Here is a 10,574-nt window from a genome sequence, read left to right on the forward strand (position 1 = left end):
AAGATTTGTTATGCACCCAAGTGGGTAATCCATAGGAGAAAATTTTTCTCCTATTTGTTCATATTTCTAGCCAATAGCCCTATGATGATTTAAATATAGCTATACTCAGAGACCTTCCATACATGCTCCGGTCAATGCCTTATTTCATCTAGTTTATTCATCATATGAAGGTGGGTCATCTATTTTAAGATATATTGACTATTTTGGTATACAAGTGCTTTAATTTAATGTTTAAGGCCATCCTAATATAAATCATAGGTTGAATTGGATGGTAGACCACTTTTGGTTGTATTCTTTTTCCCATGCTTCACATTGGTGGTTATCATTTCACCCTAGTCCAATTTGACCTTCCATAATTCCTCCATTTCTACTATCTAATATGGGCACAAATAAGAGGAACTTATTGATGTTGAGTTTCCATGATAATCCATACTTAATGTTTTCCAATTATCCCTTGTATCTATGTCTGATACTTGGGTTGATTGTTATTTGTCACTAGTATTGGTTCCCTATGTTAGGTTCCTATACCAATAAGAGTCATAATTTTGAATGACTAAGGTTAAACCTTGTAATATTGTACATAACTTTGCTTTCTGCAAATGTTTTCCATATTAAAAAATTAAAAAATGTAAAGAGGGTATGTCCTAAAAGAAAAATCAAAGGACAAAAGAATAAAGGAAGGTCAAAAAATGAAAATATATGAACCCCAAAAACAAAAAGGGACCATGAAAGTGTGCAAGTATAAATGCCACTACTATTTACTTTTATGCATAATAATGATTGTGTGCAACTTGTTATTCATGCCACAATCCATGGTAATCAAATTGTTCAATCTTGGTTATTTCATGCTTTGAATTTTATGTTTATAATTAGAGAATAAAATTTGACCAAATAGTTTAATCTTGGCAGATCATAGATAGGTAGAGAAAATAAAAGGAGCTCATAAGCTTAATTTGAGCCCTTGGATGATATAAGGTTAGAAATAGATAGTTTGTTTTACAAAAGAAAAGATAAGATAAAGGTTTGCTAACCTAAATGCACCTAAAGAAATGAAGAAAACATGTTAGGGTAAGAAATGGGTAAGTAGAAGAAAGATTGTTGAACTACAAAGTTGATTGGATCAAAACACATGCATCATGCTTAGACATATTTCAATATGTATGATCAACTATGGAAGCAAAAGCAAAGGTTTGCAAGTTAATGTGATTAACTCCCCCTCATTCACTTTTCCCCTTTACTTACTAATTCCCTATCTACAAGTATATTCTAGTACTTTTAATCTTTCAAGTCAAAGATGCTCAGAGCATTTCTCTGACTTTTGGTGGGACCGAACCCTTGGCTTAATGACTTATGGACATCAAGTGCTAGAATCCCCTTCACAAAATTCATTCCCCCCTTCATCACCCTAAGCAAAACCCCTTTTCCTAAGGATAAACTTCATTTGCCTAGGAAAAGTGAAAACCCCCATATAAATCCTATTTCACCCAAAAAACCCACAAAAAACATCTTATCCAAAGTATTGAATGTATGTAAATAAAGTGTATGCATAAACATTACCTTTTTACTTAGGCAAATACCCACTCCACCCATCACATTTCATATTAATTTTTAATTTTATTATATAATTCTCTGATAAAACCTTTTCCCGTATATTAATTAAATCCCATAAGTAAATACCCCAATCCTTAGTTTTAATAAAAACTATACATTTACCCCTTATCCCGACAAAACAAACAAATCCCCTCATTAACCTTAAATAATCACAAATCACTTGTGATTAAAGCCTCGGGCCCCCTAAAATTTTTCCCCATTCCGTCCGTGCTATTTCACCACCCAACCATCATTTGATCATCTGCGCCCAAATATGACGATGCACAGCCATATTGGGCTCAACCGACGCCTGACCTTTACCTGAAGAGTTAAACCCCGTCATTAAGCCCCGCCCGCCCCGCGATTAAAACTTAATAAATCCCAATCCGCCGAGGATTAAAGCTCTGGGCCCCCCCTAAGCCCAAGCTTTTATCACCCGCATACCTCCCACACCCGACTACCGTTAGATCACCATCCCCCTCATCCAAAGGTCCATAGCCATATTGGCCACGCCCGATGGCCGATCGTTACCCGCCCAATAAAGCGGTTTTCCCCCGAACCCCAAAGGCTACGTGTAAATCGCTAGAGTAGATCAGGTGACCCCTCCTAAATACCGCCTTCGCTTCATAAGCGGTGCGACGACCTCTAATACCGCCTCCCCGCTTAACTTGATAAACCACTTACTATTCATAAATATGAATTTCTGCGTCAAATTTAAAAAGTTTCTCGTTAAACCTTGAAAACCCTCGTTTTCATTCTTTTTGCCCGTTTCATAGTAAAACCTATCAAACCCTTCGGCGCCACCCTGAACCTTTGCAACACAATTCGATCTCCAATTACTTTCAAAAAGTTGCCACGACTCCTTCCTTGGACATCCCTGTGCATAATAGCCATCAATTGCCTTTCCTGCCAACCTGTTTTTTCTTAATAATTGTTGAGTTTTGTAGGTAATTGGTAGAAGACCAGAGCTTGGATAAACAATTTTGATACTAGTCGCAAAACTTGTTTACTCCAAGACTCGACAGGTAACTTATTCAAAAACCTTCATTCAAAAGAAGAAGACAATTATACAAGGAACATAGAAGAAATCATTCACAGAGACATTGACCGTCAAAACAGAGGAACCAGAGAGAGTATATAGTTAGAAGAGAAACATATAAAACATACAAAAACTTGACCAATATCCACTACTAGATGCTTATACACATAAAAACTAAATAATTTACTATTTAAATACACAGTAAACAGTTAAAATGTATAGTAAAAATAAAAACACAATGAAGGATATTGACCGGTCATCAAAGTCAAAGAGTATCAGTGAAAAAGAGTATCAGATGAAAGCCTAAATTAAATGAATCCTCCAGCGTCAAATATCCAAACAACAAAGAGCATAAAGGGCTAAAACCAAACCATAAAGGCCAAGAGTACCACAATAAATGGGACAACATGAAAGCAGATCAAAAGCTGTATCTATCTTCTTACAAGAAGATATTTTGATTTCCTAGATTAAATCTCAAGTTAGTTTGGGATATTTTGTAATAAAACTTTTGTAATACTTCATAATTCGAAGTATGTAGTGTGGATTCTTAGACATTTCTATAGAATTCTTGATCAAAAGACTATAAAGCTATTGGATCATTGATTGAGCCAGCAAGCTAGATTGATGAATAAAGACCAGATATTTCACAGGATTCATGTGTCGAGCGAAGTGCAGACAAGTATTTTCTCACGTTGTTTTTACCTTTATTAAAGTTTTTCCACAATCTTTATGTATATCTAAATCTGAATGCTATAATTGGAGTATTATCTCAGAATTTTTTTAATTACACTTCGTTTTAACAGTTAGGAAAATACATGTTTTCTAATGATATCTAAGTTATAGAATTCTTAATTGCTCCTTAGTTTAGGTTGTTTCTTTATAATCTATAGCAAAGGATTCTTAATTGCCCTTATAGAATTCTTAATTTCTCCTTAGTTTAGGTTGTTTCTTTATAATCTATAGCAAAGGATTCTTAATTGCCCTTTGTTTCCGATTACCCTCTGTTCCTCATTTGAGTCCCGGTATGAGAATTCTTAATTGCTTTCTCACCTTGATTCAAACCTTTTCACCCTCCAGCCCAAAGACCTCCACTCTACTTTGTTATCTTGCCCTTTGAACATTCCCTTTAGTGAGTTGATCCAGTTCTGCTGCCCTTCTATTGACTCCACAACCCAATGGCCTAAAGACATCATTCTATCCATCTGTTTCAAGGATCCCACCACCCAATCTTCAATATAAACCAAAAACCCCCCGAACCTTCATAACTAGCCTAAAATCCTAGCAAACAAAGCTAAATCATATAGAGAGAGCCCTCTCTGAGTATAGGTTGTCTAGAGCCTATGCCCAAAAGTTGGTTTGTGGTTACCTCGGTCATTTTCTTTCTTCTAATAACTTCTAGAGAAAATTCTGAGTGATAACACCCTAATTTAGTCGTCCTTGAGCAGGGGCCCCAAAACATTGCCCTAAGAAGTTGATGCACCATAAATAAAGGAAAATGCATGTGCCTTAGTGATAAAAGACAAAATATTCACAAGGATAAATGAAAGTGTGTGGAAAAAACCTATTATGAACTTTACCTCCCTTAGTATCCCTCACCTAATTCCTAGGTAGTACATGTGCCAAATTTCATCTTAGACCACATCCACTGAAGATCTCACATTGAACCTTTCTTATTGAGCATTATCCTTGTGTGATTTTATTAGAAAAAACCTTAGAGGGTATTTAGCTTGGCAGTACTTGGGTTATTTGATCTTTGATATCTATTCATGAAGCCTCCCTCGTGGGGATAATAGCCAAGCATATAATAGTAGGGAAATGATTGCTAAGGTGATAGTGGTGAATGACTTCCTTATTTCTGATATCCTAGTGTACTTAGTGAAACTTTTCTCTAAAGTTCTATTGTTGGGTAATTTAATTGTTGGTTAAATTACGTCATTAAATTATCGACCAGGGTTTGTGAACTTGTGAAGTGTATGTGCACTGTATATGCTAAGAATCTATTTTCAACTAAAGAGAATGAATACAAAATATAAATACAATATATATATGACTAATTCTTATTAAGTGTACACATATGTTTTATTTACAAGGCATTCTAATTTAAATAAACTTCAAAGCAAACTATTCTAATGAACGAGAATTTAAAGCTATTCTATTTGAGCATTAATTGAAACCTATTCTAGTTGATAAGAAATGGAAATCTTATTCTATTAGACAATAAAAATAAATCTAATTTAATTGACTTGAAATGAATAGTTACTCTAGAAATCTTTTGAAATAAATTCTATTCTAATTCTAGTCTATAGAACAAGAAATGAAAGTTTGATATACAAGAAAGAGATAAGTCTATTGTAATGAACTTGAAATCAATTCTATCGAAGAACGTGAAAGGAAATCTAGCTATCAATAACTAAAATGAAACTAGATTAAAGAGCAAAATCAAAGAGCATAAATTGAATGAAACTTGAAATGAAAGATCCTTTATAGATTACTAATGTGTACATCCCTAATTCAAATTAATCTTAGTATTCAAGATAAATATGAGAATCAAGCATGAAATTGAACATGAATGAAATATTTTTGAGGTTTTTGTTTTACTTTCAAGTGCTAAACTTGTTACAAACAAAAGACAAATAAGTAAAATGTGCTTGAAAACAGAGCATTAAACATCTAAATATTTGCAGGTTGAATTGAAATGAACGCTGAAAGGAATGAAATTGAAAGAAAAACTGTGCTAGATCAGAACTCCATGAGGGCCACTCCTGTTGAGAGCGAGGAAATGGAAACTCATATCACTGGATTAAATCAAAAACACATTCACAATAACACCCTGAACAAATATTGCATTAACTATAAAACAATATTTTCCAACAAAGGGTAACAATAATTACATACTTAAAACTTAATCATCTGGCTTCTAGATCGAAGCACTTTATAATGTTTTTGAACTAAAATTTTTTTAAGAGATAAATGCTGAGAGGTAACTTCTTCAGTCGACATCTAAGTTTTGAAAAAATAATAGGAAGTTTACTCTCATGATTCGATACTGGAAGAGTGAATCATGATAGGGCTTTTGATCGACACATCATCTACTAGAAATTCAAAATTCTAGATCTCATTCGCTTGATGTCTCCAGGCTCACTTGATGATAAGATCACCTCAAAATTCTGTGCGAGAACAATCTTCTATAACTAGGTTTGACTCTTGGTTTGATCAACAAGGTTCTCGTATCTTATAAATATCAAGCTGAGCCCAATAGGTGGATGCCCATGTGGCTAGAATTTGGCATTTTTCGACATGTCTTTCTTATCTTTCAAACTCACGGGAATCTGTTCAACCTTGGATTTAGTCGCAAAAACACTAGTTAGCTGCGGAATGTGCACCTTTTGGTAGCTATAGTAATGTTTTAACCAATTTCACAAAAAAATCGTAGATTATGAGCTTGTGAGTGAATGATACCTTTTATTGTAGTTATGCATGACCTGGATGACCTCATAATTCATGGATGAAGCAAAAATGTGTACAAAATGGATGAAAGAAAGGGAAAAAGGTTTGTCAAAATGAGGAAAATTTAGAGGTTCAACATTGCCCCCCATGCTGAAGATGTTGCATGTCCTCCACAAAATTTCTAATCTGAAGAGATATATGGTTGGAATAATAGATGCTTGATAGTCTACTTGCATGTTATCAAGTGCTGCATATATCTGGGGAACACTCTAACCAACATCCCCAACTTTCTGCGCCTCCTAAGCACTGTAGATATATGGCCTACCACCCTAGTACAATGGACAATCCTTCTTGCGATGGTATTTGCCAAAAATCCAACACTTGAACAGTTCCCTTGCACTACCTTTATTCTGTTGCTCTCTAGGCTGAGACCCATTTCCTCTCTTAGCTGCGTTGAACTTCTTATGAGGTGCCACATTTTCCTTGTCACCTTTATCCTGGGGTATTCCTCGTTTCTTGATCCATTTTCATTTAATCTTCTCATTACCTTCCAGTCACATTTGAAATTAGGATTGCACTTTGACTATTGATAACAATGATTTAAATTCCTAATGGCTTCCGCCAATGACTAAGGATCATCAAAAGAAATCCGGTCTTTGAATGATAAAGGCAATCCACTGATGAACCTTTGGATCTTTGCTTTCTCATTCTTGAGATAGGGAACATACCTCAACAACTCTAGAAATTTGGTTGTGTACTCTTCATCTGTCATGGAACCCATCTTGAGCTCTTAAAACTCCTTTACCTTTCCATAATAGTACCTCTCAGACATGTACTTCTTCCTGAAGAGTGTTTCAAGCTCATCACAAATCAACTTCTCCTCTCTCATGCCTTTGACATTCTTAAGATCTTCCCACCAAATATCTGCTTTTCCCTTGAGACTCCAGGTGGCTATCTTGGCTTTCATGTTCTCTGAGTAATCATGAAATATGAAAATTTTCCTCATCCCAAGAAACTATACTTTCGCATCTTCTGATTTCTTCATTTCTCCAAAAGTAGGACACTTGGATATCTTGAATTCCTCGGGAAAATACTCACTCCTCCTATGATGTTGATGTTGATGGCGATGATGTATCCTGGAAGAAGAGATGGAATAAAATCCATATGTACTCAAGGATTTTCCACCTTTTATTGTGTCATCACGGTCCATCCTGTACCTTTTTTGAGACCTGCTACCATTCACCCCATTAGTCTTTTCCTCCTGCCTATCTCCATGACTAGTCCCTAGCTGTCCCTGCTTTTACAACTCTGAAAGGATCTAAAGAATAACTGCATTTCCTTAAGATTTCTTTTCTTGAGCTTTTGTAAGTCTTTCTTATGCCTCAATAAACTTGTTATTATCTAATTTACAACTTTTAATCTCTGCTCTCAGACTCCTCAATGTATATGCTAGGTCATAAGAATATTCCTCTCCTTGCTGCTCAAATGACTTTTCCCATTCCACTAATTTCACTTCAGGCCTATATGGGGAGTCATGTGAACTTTAATACACCATTCTACTCTTCATCTTTGGTCTTCTATTGTCCTGAAATCATATCATGTTAGATAAACCAAATAGAAGACATAATTAAAATCATACGTCAATGTATCTCAGGGGAGGTTATTACATCTACACAAGTCAGTCCAGATTAGCATGATGCGTAATAATATCAAGAACTTAATTGTCATGAAAGCACCACAATGATAATAATCAACATGCATACGATTGCAATGCATATAACAACAAATTAATTACCATGTATGAATAACTAACATGCATATGACTACAATAACAATAAATTAACTGCATGCATGCATGATAACATATAAACCTGCATTAAAACCTGCTTTTACCCCAAGTTCCAGTGTTGCAACCTCTCTCTGATACCACTATGTAACACCCCACCCCACATTTACCCACTTTTACAAGCTCACCAGGGTAAACATGAGACAAGAGTTACTATGCATGACCCAACAACCAAGTTTCAGTTATGAAAGTTGGGTCTACCATCTTGAAACTTACTACAACCTCCCAGGGACACTAGATCACCCAAATGTAAGAACACATCCACTGATGATCTTACCCTGAGGTGGAACTACATTTTCACTTTGCCTCACAGACCAACCGCATGCATGCAACCAGAAGGATTTGGCCGCACATGCATGCCTTTCTTCATGTGGCTACAATTGAAATTCCTCAGTTAAGATACTTCATCTGTGAATTTAGTTCCACATTTTAGGGCTAGCCTATAAACCATTGCCCGTAACTCTCTAGAATCAAGTCTAAGATAATCACAAGTATGCATAACCTATACTTAGGCTCATATCTTGCCCAAACATACTAAACACATGATAAACATTTAGACAAACATATGGTAAACATGGTAGTTATAGGTCATGAATGCATATTTGTTCACTGTCTCATTAACTCAACAAAGAATCATCAAGAAGGCTCACTTCCCTCTCAATCTAGCTGCATCAAACACTTGTTAGCTCATACATCACATAACCATTCAATGACTTATCGAATCATGAATAAGACACATAACAAGAGCACATCATTTAACCATGCATATAACCAAGATTTAACCAGAATGAAGCCATGACAAACCAGTCATAAAAACAACACAATAACCAATACATGCACTCATTAATCTGTTGTAACAAACCCAGGGTCTTAATTATCTTAACTTTATTTTGTTATCAAACCAAACATTCTTCCACAAACTTCTAAATATCAGATTTAAGGCCATCCCAAAAAAAATCCTTCTTGATTTTATGTTAAGTTTTTAAAAATCCTGAGTGCCCTCCTAAGGGAGAGGTGTGCAATTCCAAAAGAATATTTTGTTTGAGCTGGGAATTCTTACAAAGATATAAGCGATATTTGTACCATAATGAATCATTTTTCCAGCTAAATGTATCATATGTACTAGGATCTTGCTGCAACTTTTGAATGAGTGACCAAACCTCTTCATCATTATTCCATTCATCCCTTGCTTCAGTTATCCAGTCAGGTTGGATAATAGAAATTGAACAAAGTAATGCTTCCACATCCTCATCCTTTCTTGAGAGTGCATTTGCAACAACATTTTTCTTCCATTTTCTATGGATTATTTCAAAGTCATAACCCAACATATTTTTCATCCAATTTTTTTTCTATTCTAAAGATAATATTTGTTCCAAAAAGTATTTAAGACTATCATGATCTGTTTTTACCTTGAAGTGTCTACCCATTAGGTAAGGTAGAAATTGCTTTAGTGTATGTGGTATTGCCAACATTTCCTTCTCATAAATAGGTTTGTGTAAGTACTTTCCTTCGATTGGACGACTTTAAAAAGCAATGGGTCTTCCTTCTTGCATTAAAAGAACACCAATTCCATTTCCTGAAGCATCACATTCCACAATAAAAGTTTTTGTGAGTTCTGGCGTAGCTAAGACCAGTGCTTGGCACATTTCCTCTTTAAGATGTTCAAATGCCTTCATTACTTCTAGAATCCAAGAAAATGCATCTTTCTTCAGTAATGATGTTAGAGGTGCCACTATTCTCCCATAATTCTTAACAAACTTGCGATAATACCCTCTCAACCTGAGAAATCCTCGAAGATGCTTTATGGTTGTGGGGATTTTCCATTTCTTAATGGATTTAATTTTGTTAGGGCCTACCTTAACACCCTCATGAGATACAATATGATCCAAATATTCCACCTCCTATACTCCAAAGAAACATTTGGAGGTTTTTGCATATAATTGTTTCCCCTCCAATAGTTTGAGCACCCTTTCAACATGTTGAACATGATCCTTCCAAGACTTGTCATAAATTAGTATATCATCAAAAAATACTAACACAAATTTTCTAAGGAAGGGTTTGAAAATGGAATTCATCAAACCTTGAAATGTGGAGGTGCATTAGTAAGATGAAAAGGCATGACTAAAAAATCATAATGACCCTCATGAGTTCTAAATATTGTTTTCAGAATGTCTTCAAACTTCATTCTAATTTGATGATGTCTTGAACGAAGATCAAGCCCGGTGAAGTAAATTGCTCCATGTAATTCATCCAACAATTCATCAATGACATGAATCAGAAATTTATATTTAATAGTGAGGTTGCTAAGCTTCCTATAATATGGAAACATATGCCATGATCCATCCTTCTTGTGCACCAATACTACTGGAGCAGAGAAAGAACTTTGACTAGGTTGAATTATACCAACCTCTAACATTTTTGCAACCATATGTTCAATTTCAATATTTTGGGAATAAGGATATCTGTAAGGCGTGATGTTTGGAGGGACACTTCCTGGAATCAAGTGAATCGAATGATCATGATCATGAATAGGTTGGAGGCCTTTGGGAGTCTCAAACACCTTGGAATGATTGTCCAAGACTTTTTGGAGGTCTAGAGAAATAACTGATTTCGATGTTTGAAACAATAGTGAAAATAATTGTGCAATTAGAC

Source organism: Pinus tabuliformis, chromosome 9 (assembly GCF_031772625.1).
Source record: "Pinus tabuliformis cultivar Carrire ecotype Pingquan chromosome 9, CPIR1, whole genome shotgun sequence".
Lineage (NCBI taxonomy): Eukaryota > Viridiplantae > Streptophyta > Pinopsida > Pinales > Pinaceae > Pinus > Pinus tabuliformis.